This window comes from Scyliorhinus torazame, chromosome 1 (genome assembly GCF_047496885.1).
Source record: "Scyliorhinus torazame isolate Kashiwa2021f chromosome 1, sScyTor2.1, whole genome shotgun sequence".
Taxonomy (NCBI): Eukaryota; Metazoa; Chordata; class Chondrichthyes; order Carcharhiniformes; family Scyliorhinidae; genus Scyliorhinus; species Scyliorhinus torazame.
The window spans coordinates 96,696,263-96,716,870 of NC_092707.1; the positions used below are offsets into that span (position 1 = coordinate 96,696,263).

General features: G+C 49.7%; 1 protein-coding gene across 2 annotated transcripts in view; it reads right to left on the minus strand.

Moving 5' to 3' along the window:
• top3b (DNA topoisomerase III beta) overlaps window positions 1-20,608 on the minus strand; it is a 129,278-nt gene that overhangs the window by 57,233 nt on the left and 51,437 nt on the right. The window lies entirely within an intron of this gene.

Sequence of the window (20,608 nt, forward strand, 5' to 3'; positions counted from 1 at the left end):
CCCGACTATCGTCGGCCTTTGGGGCTGCCACGAGCAGCCAGCGGGGCCGTTTTAAAACCGGCGAAGAACCCCGGGTGTCGGGGGCTGAGGCGCCGGGCCCGGGGCGGCAGGTCAGCGTAGCGGGGGGTGGAGCTACGAGGAGGCCGAGGCGGCAGGCCCGAGGCCAGGGCACTATGTAGGGAGGGTGCTCCACGTCGGATGGCTCCCACCGAGGAAGAAGAAGGTTGAAGCCTGGTCCCAGGTGATTGCAGAGGAGACAGAAAGAAGATTTAAGGAAGATTGGTGAAAGCTTTTTTTTTCTTTTTTTTTCTCTCTCCCCCTTTTTTTTTCCAGAAAAAGAATGTCAGATTGATGAAGGGTGAAGGGGGGAGAGAGGAGAAAAGAAAGAAGATAAAAAACAATAAGCCGCTAAAGGATGTGAAGAGTAGCGTCGAAGAAAGGAGGAAACGCGGGTTCGCCGCCGAAGGAGAAGACAAGCAAAAGTGTTGCCAGGATGGCGGAAGCCGAACTGCAAGGCGGGGCCGCACTACTTACGGTGGAGAAGATGACCGAGGTGATGGTGGTGGAGCTGGAAAAACATTTTCTGAGGCACATGGAGGCCTTGAGGAAAGAGACGGCGGTCGTGTTGAGGTCATTGGTGGAGGAGGCAATAGGCCCGATGAGGGTGGAGGTGGCAAAGGCATCGGCCGAGGTGAGAGAGCAGGGCGAGAAGATGAAGGAGGTAGAGGAGGCCATGACACGACACAGCGACCAGGTCACCTCGATGGGGGACGAGCTGCGGAGGGTGGTGGAGGTTAACAGAGGACTCCGAGCAAAGCTGGAAGACTTGGAAAACCGCTCAAGGCGGCACAATTTGAGAATTGTGGGCTTGCCCGAAGGGACAGAGGGCCCAAGGCCAACGCAATACTTCGCTCAGAAGTTGGCGGAGCTGATGGGGGAGGGGGAGAGCCCCACCCTGTACGAGCTAGACCGTGCTCATCGGTCATTATGGCCGAAGCCCAAAGTGAACGAGCCGCCAAAGGCAGTAATTATCTGCTTCCATAAGTTTTGCATGAAGGAGAAGGTATTAAGCTGGGCGAAGCAGGAGCGTGAGGTGCTGTGGGATGGTACTGCAGTTCGGATCTACCAGGACTTGACGGTGGAGTTGGCAAAAAGACGAGTGGAGTTTGGGCGAGTGAAGGCGGCTTTGTACAAGAAGGGGGTGCAATTTGGTGTGGTGTACCCGGCGAAGTTGAGAGTAACACATAACGCCAAAGACTTGTATTTTGAGACAGCGGAGACGGCTGAGGCGTTCGTGAGGGCAGAAGGCTTGGGACAGACGTGAAGAGCGGAACTGGAAGAGAGACTGTGGACTGTGTTTGAGCGGCTGGAAAATGTATAAATGTTACAACTTTCTTTTTACTGATTTGTATTGAAATTTACTTCCCTTTGCATTGTTACAGAGTTCAAGTTAATGGCGTTCTGTGTTGCGACGGTTAAATGTTATGTTAGTGAATTGTAGGGGGTTGGATTGTTGGGTTTGTTTTGTCTTTCTCTGGGACTGGGTGGAAGGGGGCGAGAGGTCTTGGCGGGGGGAGCCACCCGCGCTAGCTAACTAAAGTCAGTTAGTGAACGGGGGGTGAGGTGAGAGGAGGACTGCGGACGTTGGAGCCTGGATAGCCGGCTTCAATGGGCCTACGAGGGGGTGGAGGGATGGATGTTGGGGTATGTTTTTGTAGGGGGGGTTCTTGGGAGGGGGGGGGGGGGGGGGGGGGGGAAGGGGGCCGATGTTAACAATGGACACGGGCGGGTCAGGCTTATGGGGGAGGGCCCGGTGGTATGGTGATGGTGGATAAGAAAGGTGGGGGGGGGGTGAGAGACCCCCAGTAAGGATAGTCACGTGGAACGTGAGAGGGCTAGGAGGTCCGGTCAAGAGTGCTTGCACATCTTAAACGTTTGAAAGCCGATGTAGCAATGCTGCAGGAGACTCACTTGTGGGTGAAGGACCAGGGTGAGACTTAAAAAGGGCTGGGTTAGCCAAGTGTTGCACTCTGGACAGGTGTGGGAGGTGCTCGGAAAGCCCGGCAAATCACGTCCATATATTCTGGTCGTGCCCGACGCTGGATGGGTTTTGGAGGGGTTTTGCGAGGACTATGTCCAAGGTAGTGAAAGCCTGGGTCAAGCCGATGGCATTATTTGGGGTAACGGACGAGCCGGGAGTGCAGGAGGCGAAAGAGGCCGGTATTCTGGCCTTTGCGTCCCTGGTAGCCCGGCGGAGGATTTTGCTATTATGGAAAGATGTGAAGCCCCCTAGTGTGGAAGCTTGGATCAATGACATGGCAGGGTTCATCAAGCTGGAGAGGATAAAGTTTGCCTTGCAAGGGTCTGTGCAGGGGTTCCTCAGGCGGTGGCAACCGTTCCTAGACTATCTCGCGGAGCGTTAGGAGGAGGTCAGCAGCAGCAGCAGCCCAGGGGCGGGAGGGGGGGGGGGGGCGCTTGGGGGGGCTTCCCTATTGGTGCTTTTTAAATGTCATATGGGGGGTTATTGTATATGGGGGAAATCCAATGTACAATTTTTGTATAATTTTTGATTGTTGTGTTCCTGTTTCTTTCTTTTTGTTTGTGGGGGGCGGGGGGGTTGTTGAAAATCTGTTGAAAAATTTGAATAAATATATATATATATATTTTTTAAGTGTTTCACTCCGGATTTGATGGAAGGGCTCGAGGGGTAGCGGTGCTGGTCAGCTGGTACGCTTCCAGATGGAGAAGGTGGTGGCAGATCAGGGGGGTAGATATGTGATTGTGACAGGGGCACTGGAGGGGAGATTAGTGGCACTGTAAAGTGTATATGGTCCCAATTAGGACGATGTGGGATTCGCAAGGAAGGTGTTGGGGGCTATTCCCGACTTGGACACGCATGGGCTGATTGTGGGGGGGGACTGGAACTTGGTGCAGGAGCCAAGGTTGGACAGATCACGGCCGCGCTCGCTGGTCCCATCAGGGGGGGGCGAAGGCGCTGGCTGGGCTAATGGTGGAAATGGGAGGGGTGGACCCTTGGAGATTCCTGCACCCATGGGAACGGGAGTACTCGTTTTTCTCAGCGGTCCATAAGGTATACTCGCGGATCGACTTTTTTGTGGTGGGGAAGGCTTTGTTGGCTGGAGTCAAGGGGTCGGAATACTCTGCAATTGCAGTGTCAGATCACGCGCCACATTGGGTGGATATGGTGCTGGAGAAGGGGGCAGTGCAGAGACCGGGGTGGAAACTGGATGTGGGGCTTTTGGGGGAACCAAGTGTTCTGTGAGAAAATTGAAAAGGTAATTAAGGAATATGTAGGTTTCAATTGTACGGGTGAGGTGTTGAAGGCAGTCGTCTGGGAGGCTCTAAAGGCGGTGGTGAGGGGTGAGGTAATTTTGTTTAAGGCCAGGGTGGATAAAGAGGAGAGGTTGGAGCGGCAGAGGGTATTAGATGAGATGTTGGAGGTAGAAAGGAGGTATGCGGAGGATGGGGACCCGGCGAAGCTGGAAAAGACAAAGGAACTACAGGTGAGCTTTGACCGACTGTCCACCAGGAGGGCGGTGCGCCAACTGAGACGAGCAAGGGGTGCAGTTTATGAACATGGAGATAAGCAGGTCAGCTCTGGAGGGAGGCAGCGGCAAGGGAAATTCTTCAGGTGAAGGATAGGGCAGGGAAGTTGGTGGTGGCTCCAGTGCCGATTAACAAGGTTTTTGAGGAGTTTTATGAGAGGTTGTACAAGTCACAGCCACTCGGGGGAGACCGTGAGATGCAGGAATTTCTAGATGGGTTGGAGTACCCGAGGCTAGGGGAGGGGGACAGGGCTACATTAGAAGGAGCAATAGTGGAGCAGGAGATAAAGGATGCGATTGGGAGGATGCAGTCGGGGAAGGTGGCAGGGCCGGATGGGTTTCCGGTGGAATATTATAAAAAATTTAAGGATAGGTTGGCACCCCTGATGGTGGGGATGTTGGCGGAGGCGATAGGGAAGGGGGTGTAGCTGCAAACTTTGGGGCAGGCATCGATTTTCCTGTTACTAAAAAAAGATAAGGATCCGACGGAGTGTGGGTCGTATCGGCCCACATCACTTCTGAATGTGGACGTAAAAGTGTTGGCAAAGGTATTGGCGGGTAGGCTGGAGGGGTGCCTCCCGAAGGTGATAGGGGAGGATCAGACGGGGTTCGTGAAAGGGAGGCAGCTGTTTTCGAACATTAGGAGGGTTTTGAACGTTGTTATGGCACCGGCGGAAAGAAAGGAAACCGAGGTAGTTGTGGCATTGGACGCCGAGAAGGCATTTGATCGGGTAGAATGGGGGTACCTGATGGAATGCTGGAGCGGTTGGGATTTGACCAAGGTTTGTGAACTGGGTAAAGCTATTATATAAGGAACCGAAGGAGAGTGTCCGCACAAATAATATCAGTTCGAGATACTTTTCTTTCCACCGTGGGACGAGACAGGGATGTCCTATGTCCCCCCTGCTGTTTGCACTTGATTGAGCCGTTGGCCATCGCATTGAGAAGTTCGGGAACATGGAAAGGAATAGTGCGGGGGGCGGGGATAGAGCATAGGGTGTCCTTATATGCCGACGACTTGCTGCTGTATGTGTCGGAACCGAGTGCGTTGATAGGAGGAATATTGGAGCTTTTGCGGGTATTTGGGTCTTTCTCGGGGTACAAGTTGAACCTGGACAAGAGTAAGTACTTTGTGGTGTATCGGCCGGGGGTGGGGGGGCTGCCATTCCGTAGAGCAGGGACTCATTTTAGGTATCTGGGGGTGCAGGTTGCCCAGGAGTGGGGGAGGCTTCGCAGGTACAACATCACTAGTTTGGTGGGGAGAGTAAAAGCCGATCTGGCAAGGTGGGATGGCCTTCCTCTGTCACTGGCGGGTCGGGTACAGGCGATTAAAATGAATGTGTTGCTGCGATTCCCGTTTATTTTTCAATGCCTACCGATTTTCCTGTCAAAGTCTTTTTTCAGGGAGATTGAGGGAAGGATTACCTCATTCATATGGGGAGGGAAGGTGGCCAGAGTGAGAAAGGTGCTGCTACAGAGGGGAAGGCAGGCAGGGGGTTTGGGTCTCCCAAACCTGTTGTACTACTACTGGGCGGCGAACGTGGAGAAAATGCGGAGCTGGGTCAGAGGGGTTGATTCTCAGTGGGTCAGAATGGAGGAGTGTTTGTGCAGGGGGTCGGGGCTGAAGCGCAACAGCGCCGCTCCCGATAGCTCCGGGGAAATATTCAGGGAGTCCGGTAATAATAGCTTCATTGAAAATCTGGAGGCAGTTTCGCCAACACTTCGGGTTGGGTTTAGGGTCAAGGGAAATGCCGATTCGGGGGAACCACAGATTTGAGCCAGGGAGGTGGGATGGAAGTTTTCGGAAATGGGAGAGAAGGGGATTAAGACGCTAAAAGATTTGTTTCTTCGGGGTCGGTTTGCAGGATTGAGGGAGCTGGAAGCGAAGTATGGGCTAGAGCAGGGAGAAGTGTTTAGGTACATGCAGGTTCGGGATTTTGCCAGGAAGGAGATACAGAGCTTCCCAGAGGAACCGGCCTCCACATTGCTGGAGGAGGTGTTGACGACAAGGGGACTGGAGAAGGGGGCAGTGTCAGCGGTGTACGGAGCTATTCTAGAAGAGGATAAGGCACTACTGGGAGGGATCAAAGCAAAGTGGGAGGAAGAGCTGGGAGAGGTTATAGAGGAGGGGGTCAGGTGTGAGGTGCTCCGGAGAGTGAATGCCTCCACCTCTTGTGCGAGGTTGGGGCTGATACAGCTGAAGGTTGTATATAGAGCTCACCTCACGAGGGCGAGGATGAGCTGATTTTTTGAAGGAGTAGAGGATGTGTGTGAGCGTTGCGGGGGGGGGGCCCGCGAATCACGTTCATATGTTGTGGTTCTGTCCAAAGCTAGGGGAGTACTGGAAGGAGGTGTTTAGGGTAATTTCCAAGGTGGTGCATGTGAAACTGGACCCGGGTCCCCAGGAGGCCATATTCGGGGTGTCGGACCAGTCAGGGTTGGAAACAGGAGCCTTCGCCTCGTTGATCGCCTGAAGGCGGATCCTGCCGGGATGAAGAGCAGCCTCTCCACCCAGTGCCCTGGCGTGGCGGGGGGACCTGTTGGAATACTTGACCCATGAGAAGGTTAAGTTTGAACTGAGGGGAAGCTCTGAGGGGTTCTACAAGTCATGGGCACTATTTATTATGCACTTTCAAGAACTGGATAACATCGAACATTAGTTGGGGGTGGGGGGTGGGGCTGTGTAGATTAAGGGTGACTACAGGTAATCCCGGATTCCTTTTTGTCATTTGTTTATGTAAACATGCGGGCTGATGTTTGGGGGTTGGTGGGCGGATGGGATCGTTGTTATTATGGGGATTGACATATCTTGCTGATTATTGTTTATTGTTGATGGGTGTAAATGCAGGAGAAAATGTGAAGAAGGAGGAGAATAAAAATATTTAGAAAAGTAAATAGGATTCGTCCAAGTGAGAACTTCCATATAGGTTTTCAAATTAACATTTCTCGGTGTGGCCGAAACATGGCTAATAACTAGCGTCAACATCCCTTGACTATCTTCTCATCGGTTAGCAGCAAAAGTGTAGAATACTTGCCAATGGTGATGTTAAAAGTTTCAGTTTAAGGCTGGAATCTTAGATGTACATCATTCATTGAACAACTGCTGAGCTTTGCAATTAAATTCCATTAATGAAGGAGCCTAAAGCACATCCAACCTTGTAGAGTAAACTATGAAATCCATGTTCCATTTCCAAAACATGGAATGATGATTCAAAAAACCTCAATTTAGATCTCTTCCAAGACATGAAATTGAGATTTAACAAGAAACATTCGTCGAAACAAATGATCTGCCTTCAGGAGTTTCAGTGTTCAAATATATGTATCCATTATACACATAGGACTCAAAACTAATTTTACTGGTTCTCAGGAAACAACTTACTTGGCACACACAAATACCATGTTATAGATGGAGGTTTCATGCATGGTTTCCATCTTAATGTGCTAAAAATGTCAAAACCTGATCCATTATGCCCGTTCATTTTAACATGAAGCTGAACTAAACGGACAGAAAAAAAACCTTAATCCAAAAACATCTAGGCCCCTGATGTAGGCTGGGTTGGACTATTTCATGCAACATACAAGATCATAGCCTATTATCTAAAGAACCTGCAAGTCAGGCAGCATGGATTGTTTGGATTTAATGATTGCATTGTCCTCAGGTGAATACACTGGTCAGTGGGCTGTGCCATGTCATCCAAACGTGGTCTGATCCTTACAGATAGGTTCATTGACTCAGCACACCCATAAATTTGAAGTCATGGTCAGAGACCTCAGGGTTAACATTCATATGGCAGACTTTCAATGCTGGCATAGAATTTGAAATCACAAGTGCTAAACCTGCAAATAGTTTCCACTGAATTTACAAAAGGGTCTGCAAGAACATACATACAGTGCAGAAGGAGGCCATTAGGCCCATCGAGTCTGCACCGACCCACTTAAGCCTTCACTTCCACCCTATCCCCGTAACCCAATAACCCCTCCTAACCTTTTTGGTCACTAAGGGCAATTTATCATGGACAATCCACCTATCCCGCACGTCTTTGGACTGTGGGAGGAAGCCGGAATACCCGGAGGAAACCCACGCAAACACGGGGCGAACGTGCAGACTCCGCACAGCCAGTGACCCAGCGGGGAATCGAACCTGGGACCCTGGCACTGTGAAGCCACAGTGCTATCCACTTGTGCTACCGTGCTGCCCCTAAACTGTAAGCAGTTTTCTTAAGCTCTCCTCCCCACCACGCTTACCACCACCAAGAGCAAGGGGGCTAATGGATTCTGTTGTTGCTAAGTTTGAGACAATTCAATCAGGTGCCTCTGCCTTGGATGGATGGATTTGTTTATTGTCACGTGTACCAAGGACAGTGAAAAGTATCTTTCTGCGAGCAGCTCAACCGATCATTAAGTACATGAAAAAAAAAGGAAATAAAAGAAAATACATAATAGGGCAACACAAGGTACACAATGTAACTAGATAACACCGGCAAAGGGTGAAGCACACAGGGGTGAAGTGTTAATCGGGTCAGTCCATAAGAGGGTCGTTTAGGAGTCTGGTAACAGTGGGGAAGAAGCTGTTTTTGAGTCTGTTTGTGCGCGTTCTCAGACTTTTGTATCGCCTGCCCGATGGGAGAAGTTGGAACAGTGAGTAAACCGGGTGGGAGGTGTCTGCTGCCTGCTTTCTACAGACAGCAGGTGGTGTAGATGGAGTCAATGGATGGGAGGCCAGTTCGTGTGATGGACTGGGCTGCGTTCACGACTCTCTGAAGTTTCTTGCGGTCTTGGGCCGAGCAGCTGCCATATCAGGCTGTGATGCAGCCAGATAGGATGCTTTTATAATGCATCTGTAAAAGTTGGTCAGAGTTAATGTGGACATGCCGAATTTCCTTAGTTTTCTGAGGAAGTATAGACGCTGTTGTGCTTTCTTGGTGGTAGCGATGACGTGGGTGGACCAGAACAGATCTTTGGCGATGTGTTACCCTAGGAATTTGAGACTGCTAACCATCTGCAGTTGATGCTGACAGGGGTGTGTATGGTACTTTGCTTTCTGAAGTCAATGACCAGCTCTTTGGTTTTGCTGGCATTGAGGGATAGATTGTTGTCGCTGCACTGCTCCACTAGTTTCTCAATATCCCTCCTGTATTCTGACTCGTCTATATTCGAGATCCGGCCAACTATAGTCGTATCGTCAGCAAACCTGTAGATGGAGTTGGAACCAAATTTTGCCACGCAGTCGTGTGTGTATAGGGAATATAGTAGGGGGCTAAGTACGCAGCCTTGCGGGGCCCCAGTATTGAGTACTATTGTGGAGGAGGTGTTGTTGTTTAGTCTTACTGATTGTGGTCTGTGGGTTAGAAAGTCGAGGATCCAGTTGCAGAGTGAGGAGCCAAGTCCTAGGTTTTGGAGCTTTGATAGGAGCTTTGCTGGGATTACGGTATTGAAGGCGGAGCTGTAGTCAATAAATAGGAGTCTCATGTAGGAATCCTTCTTGTTGAGATGCTCTAGGGATGGGTGTAGCGCCAGGGAGATGGCGCCCGCTGTGGACCAGTTGCGGCGGTATGCGAATTGCAGTGGATCAAGGCATTCTGGGAGTATGGAGGTGATACGCTTCATGACCAACCTCTTGAAGCACTTCATTACGACTGAAGTCCTTCCCTTCCACTCACCTATCAGCCAAACTTCCTTCAATGCTCCACCATGACCTAGCCCTGCACTCGCATTTTTCTCTAGTTTCTTCCCAACTCCAACATGAGTTGGAGAACATCTTGTCCATGAGACCCACTTCCTGTCCCCTCAATCCTACTGCCACTAAACTGATCACCCATCTTCCCCCAAGTTAGTCAATATTGTTAAAAGTATTCATGCTTCAGGTTTTGTTCCTTTCTCCTTCAATTCTGCCATCACACCTCTCCTAAAAAAAAAACCTCAACTCCACTGTTCTTGCAAACTACCGTCCCAAAATACATTCCCACATTCCCCAGAACTCCATCTTTGACTCCCTCCAATCAGATTCCAACCCGGCCATAATATCTAAACAACCCTTATCAAAATCACAAATGCATCCTATGCAACTGTGACAAAGATAAACCTTCACGCCTCATCTGCAGCCTTTGACACAGTTGACCACACCATCCTCCTCCTCCAATGTCTTTCCATTGCTGTCCGGTTGGGTGGGACCTTTCTCACTTGGTTCCACTTGCAATGGGCTTTTCTTCTATTTCCTGCACCATTACCTCTGGTGCTGCCGAATGATCCATCGTTAACCTCCTCCCCCATCAAATTCTCATCTGCACGACACCAATTAGTGGCATCCCCTGATTTGCTGAAGACGGTCAGCTCCATTGCACCAACACTCTAGGATCCTCCACTGATGCTAAATTATCAGACTTGCTATCCAACATCCAGGCAGGATGAGCAGAAACTTTCTCCAATTAAATACTGGAAAGACTGAAACCATTGTGCTTAATCTCTGCACCAAACTCCATTCCCTAGCGACTGACTTCATCCATCTCCCTAGCAACAGTCTGAGATTAAGCCAATCCATTAGCAACCACGTTGTCACATTTGATCCAGAGATGAGCTTCAAACATTATATTTGTGCATCACTATGGCTACCCATTTCCAACCCAATTTTGCCCCCACAGCTCATCTGCGGCCAAAACCTTCATTCATCACCTTCATCCAGGCTAGATTATTTCATTACACTACACATCAGAGGGAGAGGGGACTGCATGTATGGCAGAATTAGGCTATTGAATTGGATGATCAACCATGATCAGAATGAATGGCAGAGTGTGCCTGAAGGGCTCAATGGCGTCCTCCTGCCCCCATTTTTCTAGGTTTCTATGCAACAAGTCAGTCTGCTTGATCCTCAAGCTCACTTCAATCAGTTCACAGGAGGAGAGAGCAATGCGCTTATCAGGTGCGGAGTTCAGTCGGTTCCGTTGTGGCGCCTTGATCTTTGTGAGAATGGAAAATCCAACTTTGCACATGTGGACCATCGTGAAGGGCAATAGCAACAAAATGCTTATTTTACTCAGCACTAGATACGCCTTGGAAATGCTACTCCAGAATGCTGACAACCTCATGGACTTGTGCCATTTGTAAAAATGCGCTGTCACAGGTCAGGTGCAACAGCTCAGTCTCCTCGTTTGGAGTCAGCTGTAAGTTAATACCTGATTCTGGGTTCTCTATTTCTTTTTCTTTTTAATAAACATTTTACTGAGGTACTTTTGGTTTAGTAACAACAACAAAATAAACAATATACATTAAACCATAAACATAGTGCAAAAGCCATTTACCTCTTGTACAGATCCCACCCTTATTGACGCCCTACTCGAATCTAAACTGCTCCCCCCCCCACCCCACCCCCGGTCCCCCGTCTGCTGACGATTAATTTCCCACAAAGAAATCGACGAACTGTTGCCACCTCCGGGTGACTGCTAACAGTGACCCTCTCAAGGCAAACTTGATTTTCTCCAAACAGAAAGCTAGCCGATAGCCAGGTCTCCGACTTCAGGGGCTTTGAGTCTCTCCATGCTAATAGTATCCGTCTCCGGGCTACCAGGGAAGCAAAGGCCAGAACGTCTGCCTCTTTCTCCTCCTGGATTCCCGGGTCTTCCAACACCCCAAAAATCGCCTCCCACCTCCCAGCTCCTCCTCCCACTTGCGCTGTAGCTCCTCAGTCTGCGTCTCCTCCGACTGCATAAGCTTCTTATAAATGTCCAAGACGCTCCCTTTTCCTACCCACCCTCTGGAAACTACCCTGTCCTGAATCCCCCTTAGTGGTAGGAGCAGGAAGGTTGACACCTGTTTACAAAGGAAGTCCCGCACCTGCAGATACCTGAATTTGTTTCCCCTCGCCAACCCAAACTTTTCCTCCAACTCATCCCCTTCATCCTCAGAAAGCGCCCCTCTATGAACATATCCCCCATCCTCTCAAACCCCGCTCTCCGCCATAACCGGAACCCCCCGTCCATGCTCCCCAGGGCAAACCGGTGATTATCACAGATTGGGACCCACACCGATGCTCCCACATGCCACCTCCACTGGCCCCAAACTCTCAAGAGCCGCCACCACCACTGGACTGGTGGACTACCATGCTGGCGGGAACGGCAGAGGTGCAGTAACCAACACCCCCAAACTGGTGCCCTTGCATGAAGCCACCTCCATATGCACCCATGCCGACCCTTCCCTCACCACCCACTTCCTGATCATGGCTATATTAGCGCCCAGTAATAGTTGCTAAAATTTGGCAGCACCAGCCCGCCCTCTCCCTGACTCCGCTCAAGCATTACCTTCCTTACTCGCGGGGTCTCGCCCACCCAGACGAAGCCCGTGATCACTCTGTTGACCCGCTTAAAAAAGGACCGCGGAATAAAGATGGGGAGACACTGAAATACAAATAGGAATCTCGGGAGGACTGTCATCTTCACCGTTTGCACCCTCCCAGCTAGAGACAACGGAAGCGCGTCCCATCTCCGAAAATCGTCCTTCCTTTGGTCCACAAGCCGGGCCAGATTCAATTTATGCATCCGGTCCCATTCCCGCACCACTTGGATGCCTAGGTACCTCAAGCTTCCTTCTACTAACCTAAACTCCAGCTCGCCCAGTCGCCTCTCCTGTCCCCTCGCCTGGACCACAAACATCTCACTCTTTCCCATATTAAGCTGATACCCCGAAAACCGGCCAAATTCCCCTAGAGTCCTCATGGTTTCTTCCCTACCCTCCATTAGGTCCGAAATGTACAGACGGTCATCCGCATAGAGCGAAGCCCTATGCCCCCCCCCCCCCCAACGGCTCTATAGCAAGCGCAAACAACAGTGGGGAGAGGGGACATCCGTGTTTCGTCCCCCGGTGCAGTCTAAAATAGTCCGACGTTGTCCTATTCGTCCGTACACTTGCCACAGGAGCCTGATACAGTAACCTGATCCAGTCAATAAAGCCCCGCCCGAATCCGAACCGTCCCAGTATCTCCCACAGTCCCATTCTACCCGATCAAAAGCATTTTCTGCATCCATTGCGATCACTACCTCCACCTCCCTATCTTCCGGGAGCATCATGATCACACTTAACAGCCTTCTTACATTGGCCACCAACTGCCTGCCCTTAACAAATCCCGTCTGGTCCTCCCCAATAACATCCGGAACACAATCCTCGATCCTTTGTATCTACATTCAACAGGGAGATCGGCCTGTAGGACCCACACAGTTCCGGGCTCTTGTCCCGCTTAAGAATCAGCGAAATCGTTGCCTGTGACATCGTCGGGGGCAACACCCCTCTTTCCCTTGCCTCATTGAACATCCTCAACAACACCGGCCCCAATATCCCAGAGAACGTTTACTGGGGTCTCAATTTCAAAGGGATTTTTCACCCACCTCTTCACTTTCAGAATCTGAAACTTGTCCTCTGGAAAGTAGCGAAAAAAAATGCCAGATGTGACTGAGTAAGGCTCATCGGATAGGTCCCTTACAGACAATGTTTTCTTCAATATGCCGTAGCAGTATGGGGAGCTTGTAGTAGTTTTGGTTTTGTCCTCGCACTTGCCAAACCTTTCTGTAGGCTGGTCACCGTAGGCCCTCGCACACTGTACAGAGCTAACATTAGCACTACTGTGTCGTGTCGTGGAATCTCCTGAGCAGCTCTCTCCAGCAGATTACAATGCAAAATCCTGGCCAGTAGATACACTGCCTATTTGTGTCTCTAGCTGTCTTTTTCTTGTAACAAAACAATCCATCTTTACAGTCCTCTTGCCTTGCTAGCAGCTAGAAAACGGAACGTGCTTGGGATCAAGTGTACATGCAGGATGCATGACCTGTTCTCCGTTGCCTCTTATGGTCGGATGATTGCTCGGCTGATAATACAGATGTTTTAAATATCAGTAGTAGCCATTGGGCGATTCTTTTGGGATCGGGAAGACCGCAACCGATTGCCCCACGAACTTTCCCGACACCCAGCCACGACCCACCCACGGGTTACGACCCGCATTTTGTAAACCTCGATATGGAAAAGTGTGAAGTTAACCAAAATTATTATTTATTTTTTTTAAAAAAGAGGTGAGAAACGTGTAAGTGTTGATGTGCTCATACAAGGAACACAAAGTTAGCATGCAGATGCAGCAAGCAATTAGAAAGGCAAATTGCATGTTGGCCATTAGTGCAAGGGGACTGGTGTACAAGAATAAAAAAGTCTTGGTACAACTGTACAGGATTTTGGTGAAACCACATCGGAATACAGTGCTGTGTGCAGTTTTGGTCTCTATATTTAAGACTGATATATTTACATCAGAGGTGGTACAGCCTATGATGAGAGGGTGAGTAAACAAGGGTTTTATATTCTCTGGAGTTTAGAATGACAATCTCATTGAAACCTGCAAAATTCTGAAGGGAATTGATAGGGTGGACACAGATATTTTTTCTGCTGGCTAGAGAATCTAAAATCCATGGACATAGTCTCAGGATAAGGGGGCTGCTCATTTAGGACTGAGAGGAGGAGAAATTACTGCAGTCAAATGGTCATCAATATTTTAAATTCTCTACCCCAGAGGCTTGTGAATGCCCATCATTGAATACATTTCAGACTAGGATAGACAGTTTTTTGGTGCCTCAGAAGATTAAGGGATATGGGGAATGGGGAGGAAAATGCAGATGAAGCCCAAGATAAGCCATGATAGTACTGAAAGGTGGAGAAGGCTCAACGGTTTACTTCTGTTTCTTGAGTTCTTGCCACAGATGACAGTACTAGCACAATTTTTTCATTGCTCCCACAATCTTCACTGCTCCCACAATCTTCACTGATGTCCTGATATGCTGGTTCCTGATTTTGTTCTTTTTAATTACTCCACATATCCACCTCAGCATCCGTATATCATTAGTATCCAACTGCTGTTCCTCGTCTTGATGTTGCCCAAATTTCTGCACTATGTAATCTCAACTTTCATATAGATTCTTCTTTTCAGTTTCAGAGATATTTTTCTTTTTTTAAAACAGGTAATTTATTGAAGGCATTTTCAAAGCATATAGAGAATACAAAAACAGGAACAATCCATAACATTAAACAACAAACACCGCATAACATATTAACAATACATATAACATTATAACAATACAATAACAGCAGGAGCCCCCTATATATGTATACACAATTATGACGGCAACTCCCTCAACGAGAAAAAAAGTAAACATTTTTATTTCTTAGTAAAATAAAATAATGAAGCCCAGCCTCTTAACAGTCGACAAAATTACTGTTATCCCCCCCCACACTGATGGTCTAATAGTCGATGAACAGCTTCCACCTCACGGAGAACCCTTCATCTAAACCTCTAATGGCAAACCTGACCTTCTCCAAATGAAGGAACTTAGCAAAGTCCCACACCCATGACCCAGTGCTTAAATTGTCCTTCGTGCAAGTAAGGGGGCGAGTGCCATGACATCAACCCCCTTACCCACCATGACACCAGGATCCTCAGGCACATCAAACATAGCTACCCATGGAGAAGGCGTAACCACTACCCCCACCACCCGAGATAGTACATCAGTAACACCCTTCCAAAAACACACTAGTTTTGGGTAGCACCAGAACAAGTGGACATGGTTCGCAGGAGATCCAGCACATCGCGTCCATTGATCAGCCGGGAAGAAACGGCTCAGTCTAGCTGGTGTCATATGTGCTCTGTACACAATCTTAAGCTGTACAAGACTGAGCCTAGCACAAGATGAGGAAGGATTAACCCGACGCAACACTTTCTCTGAAATCCAGGCCCGTACCGCACCTCCCAACTCCTCTTCCCATTTCTGCCGCATCAATGCCATCGAGACTTCCTCCCTATTGGCTAACTCAGCATACACACTGGAGATCTTACCCCCTCCAATCTCAACATCCGAGGGGAGCCTGTCCTGTAGATCCAAGAGCGGTAACATTGGGAATGAACTCAACTCTTTGTTCAAAAAAGCCCTCTCTGAAGATACCCAAGTTCATTACCCCATGGTATTTGATAGGCCTCCGTCACCTGTTAGGTCCGCAAACTTGCCACCAAAGAACAGATCTCCTCAAAGACGTGGATCCCCAAACGGTCCCATTCCTTAAACCTGGCATCCAAGCTCGCTGGAATTTGTGGTTGCCACAAATCGGAGCCTTCCTGTACATGCCCTCCAAACGAAAATGTAATCGGCACCAGTTCCAAACGCTTAAAGTAGAAACCACCACTGGGTTTGATGAATACCTACCCGGCGAAAAGGAAGGGGAGCCAAAACCAATGCCCTGAAGGAAGTCCCTCTATACGAGGCTTCCTCCACTCGACACCATACTGACCCCTGGTCCAACAATCATCTTTGGACCATAACAATAGTAGCAGTCCAGTAGCAACACTGAAAATTGGGAAGGGGCAAGCCACCCCCTCGTCTACTCCTCTCCAGACAAACCCTTTTAATACGGGGGACCCTTCGGCCCACACAAAGCCCAAGACAAGTCTATTAATCTTTCTGAAAAAGGATTAGGGCAGGAAGATTGGGATGAGGCAAACGGTGGCGCAGTGGGTTAGCCCTGCAGCCTCACGGTGCCGAGGTCTCAGGTTCAATCCCAGCTCTGGGTCACTGTCCGTGTGGAGTTTGCACATTCTCCACATGTTTGCATGGGTTTCGCCCTCACGATCCAAAAATGTACAGGCTAGGTGGATTGGCCATGCTAAATTGCCCCTTAATCGGAAAAAATAAATTGGGTACTCAAAAAAAAATCTTTTAAAGAAAAAGAAAAAGAAAGATTGGGAGGTTCTGAAAAGCAAAAAGGAACCTTGGTAGGATCGCCATCTTAATAGTCTGAACTCTATCGGACAAAGATAACGGCAGACTACCCCACCTTTTGAACTCCTCTTTCATCCCTCTACTAAGCATGTCAGTTTCCGTTTGTGAAGTTGAGCCTAATCCCGCGTCACCCGAATCCCCAAATAGCGAAAGCTCTTTCTAGCCAGGCAAAACGGGATCCCACTCAAATACTCCTCCCGCTCTCTGGATCCAATCAAGAACATTTCACACTTTGCCGTATTAAGTTTGTATCCAGAAAAGGAGCCGAATTCATTCAGAATTCTCAGGATCTTATTAATTGACTCCATGGGTTGGAAACATTCAGTAGGAGATAATCCACATGCAAGGAAAGCCGATGTTCCACTCCCTCTCGCTTAATACCCCTCCACTCTCCCTCGCTTAATACCCCTCCACTCTCCAGACATCTGAAGAGTCAATGCTAAAGGTTCAATCGCAAGGGCGAATAGTAAAGGCGAGAGCGGGCACCCCTGCCTCAGCCCAAGCTGCAGAGTGAAGTACCCAGAACTAACCTCGTTAGTGGAGATGCTTGCCTTCGGGGCTGTGTACAACAATTTAACCCAAATCCACAAATCCCTGCCCAAACCCAAACCGTTCCAAAACGTCAAAAAGATACTCCGACTCCACTCGGTCGAATGCCTTGGCATCCATTGACAGCGCAACCTCCACTTTATTTCCTCCAGTGGGCACCATGATACCGTCAAGTAGCAGAAAAGCGAGATGTTCGTGATCCAAGCTAAGGGGCAGGAAAAGAGACTGGGAGAGCTTCCGCTTAAGATGGTCGAGAAGGGTTTTCGATACCTAGGCATACAGGTGGCTCGTAAGTGGGATGCCGTCCACAAGCTTAATTTATCTCGGCTGGTAGAGCAGATGGAGGGGGACTTCAAATCTGTGGGACATGCTCCCGCTATCTCTAGTGGGGAGGGTGCAGACCGTTAAGATGACGGTCCTCCCCAGATTCCTGTTCGTCTTCCAGTGCCTTCCCATCTTCATCCCGAAGACCTTCTTTAAGCGGGCGAACAAGATCATCTCGGGATTCGTATGGGCAAATAAGACCCCGCGAGTAAAGAGACTGTATCTAGAGCGCAGTCGGGGGGGGTGGTGCTGCCGAACTTTTGCAGCTACTATTGGGCAGCTAACGTAGCCATGATTAGGAAATGGGTATTGGGGGAGGGGTCGACGTGGGAGGGGTTAGAGGCAGCCTCATGCAAAGGTACCAACCTAGGGGCACTTGTAACGGCACCTCTGCCGTTCTCGCCGGCCCGCTACTCCTCTAGTCCGGTGGTGGTGGCGACATTAAAGATCTAGGGTCAGTGGAGAAGACACAGGGGGGTGGAGGGAGCCTCAGTTTGGACCCCGATACGCAACAATCACAGATTTGTCCCGGGTAAGATTGACAGAGGGGGTTCCAAACCTGGAATAGGGCAGGCATTAAAAGGATGGGGGACCTGTTCGTGGACGGGACCTTTCCCAGCCTGAAAGCTCTTGAGGAGAAATTCAGTTTGCCCCCTGGAAACGCTTTCAGATACCTTCAGGTACGCGCCTTCCTCAAAAAACAGGTAGTGACATTTCCGTTGCTACCCCCATGCAGGATACAGGATAGGGTGGTCTCCAGCACCTGGGTAGGGGAGGGGAAGGTATCGGACATCTACCGGGAACTTCAGGAGGCGGATGAAACCCCAGTGGAGGAGCTTAAGGGCAAATGGGAGGAGGAGCTAGGTGGGGAGCTGGATACGGGCCTGTGGGCGGAAGCCCTAAACAGGGTCAATTCCTCTTCATCATGTGCCAGGCTTAGCTTAGCTTAATCCAGTTTAAGGTGGTCCACCGGGCACACATGAAGGCAACCAGGATGAGCAAGCTCTTTGGGGTTGAGGATCAATGTGCGAGGTGTGCGGGAAGTCCTGCAGATCATGGCCACATGTTGTGGGCATGCCCTGCTCGTAAGGGATTCTGGCAGGGATGAGCTCCCGAATATTGTAGGTCAACGCTCTGCCTTTTACAAAGTCAGTCTGATCCTCTTCAATCACTTCCGGCACACAACCCTCAATACGGGCGTCAAGGTATTTGCCAGAAGCTTTGCATCAACATTCAGGAGGGAAATCGGACAGTAAGATCTGCATTGCTCAGGATCTTTATCCTTTTTGTGGATAAGGGAGATGGATGCCTGCGACAGCAAAGGGGGAACGAGCCCCTCCCCAGCGCCTCATTGTACATCAACAGCGTACCAAAACGTTTGTAAAATTCAACTGGGGATCCGTCGGGTCCTGCGGCCTTCCCTGACTACACCGAATTCACACATCCCAGCAGCTCCCGCAGATCTATTGGAGCCGCCAATCCTTGCGCCCTGGCCTAACTCACCGTTGGAAACTCCAACCCATCTAGTTTGTCGTCTGATGGTGGTTCTGATTTGTATAGCCTTCGATAAAAGGACACAAAGATTTTATTAATCCCCACAGGGTCCGTGACCACCTCTCCCCCCTTGTCCCTACATCTACCTATAACTCTAGCCGCTGTCTGCCTCCTCAGTTGATGAGTGAGCATTCTGCCGGACTTCTCTCCATGGTCATACAAGAACCCCCTAGCTCTGCGCATCTGTCTCATCGCCTCCTCTGAGGTGATCATATTAAACTCCATCTGGAGTCTCTGACGCTTCATCCTGTGATTCCAGGAATCTGCAGTCAACTGCTAAGATCGCCTCCACCAATCTTGATTGTTCTTCTCACTCCACCCTTAGCCTATCCGCCTGGATAGTAAAAAGTTCTCCCCTCACCACAGCCTTCAGTGCCACACTGCCGGAGTCCTCACCAGTGTCGTTCTGGCTTATATAATTACAAATGAATGGTCCGCCACCTTCAGATGAGTCTCCTGAAAAAAAAATCAAGTTCGCTCCCGTGCTCTTCAGATGAGCAAATAAACAGGGCCATTCTGGCCTCAAGCATTCCAAGTTATTAATCAAGTGAGGGGTTTCCTGCCTGTGCCCGATGCCCAATCCACCTCCCCCCCCCCCCCCGCCGGACAGGACGCACCTAATGAGGCCACCACCAGGCTTCCACTGCCATCGACTTCCAGATCGCAGCACATTAATAAAACTCAGACCATCAGCTATCTTATACCCCCCTCCAAGACCCCCCAATCCCATGAGCATCAGCCCCACTTCAAAAGAATGAAGAAGAAAACTGAGGAGAGTGATGAACAGAGGAACTTAGTAACAGTATTAGAATACACAACTAAACTAATAATAGTCCCCTACAACTCAGAACAAGAACATTTTAAAAGTTTAACATATTAACAAGTTCCCAATCCCTTGGTCTTGAAGAAACTTGTCCACCTACTCCGGGGTGTCCAAGAAGTATTCCCTTTTACGCAAGGTGATCCACAAGTGGGCCAGATACAACATACCAAATCTCACACCTTCCTTCTGGAGAACTGCCTTTAGACATAGAATTTACAGTGCACAAGGAGGCCATTCGGCCTATCAAGTCTGCACCAGCCCTTGGAAAGAGCACCCCACTTAAGCCCACACCTCCGCCCCATACCCGTAACCCAGCAACCCCACCCAACCTCTTTGGACACCAACGGCAATTAGCATGGTCAATCCACCTAACCTGCACATCTTTCGACTGTGGGAGGAAACCGGAGCTCCCGGAGGAAACCCACGCAGACAGTGACCCACGCCGGGAATCGAACTGGCTCCCTGTAGCTGTGAAGCAACAGCGCTAACCACTGTGCTACCGCGCCACCCATTTAGCCAGTTCCTTATCCCAATCGGGGCATATCTTGATAACGCTCCCCCCCCAGTGCTTTTCTTCGCCTGCCTAGCCCATCTCAGGATTTTCTCCTTGTCCAGGAATCTATGCAGACGTACCACCATTGCCGTTGGTTATTCACCTGCCTTCGGTTTCCTTCTCAACGCCCTGTATGTGCGGTCCACCTCTGAGGGATGATTATAACCTCCTCACCAACCAACTTCTGCAGCATCTGTGTCACATACTCCGAAGGTTGGGGACTTTCCAGCCCCTCCGGGAGACTCACTATCCGGACATTCAGCTCACGGTTCTCTAGATCATCCACTCTATCCTTCACATTTTTATAACAACCAGCAATTAGGGAATGCTCTGCTTCCATCACAGCCAGCTGGGTCCTCCTGTTCAGCGACAGACTCCTCCATATTTTGGAGCAAAGCACCCTGGGACACCACCCGTTGCTCAACCTTCTCCGCAGCTGGTCTATGGC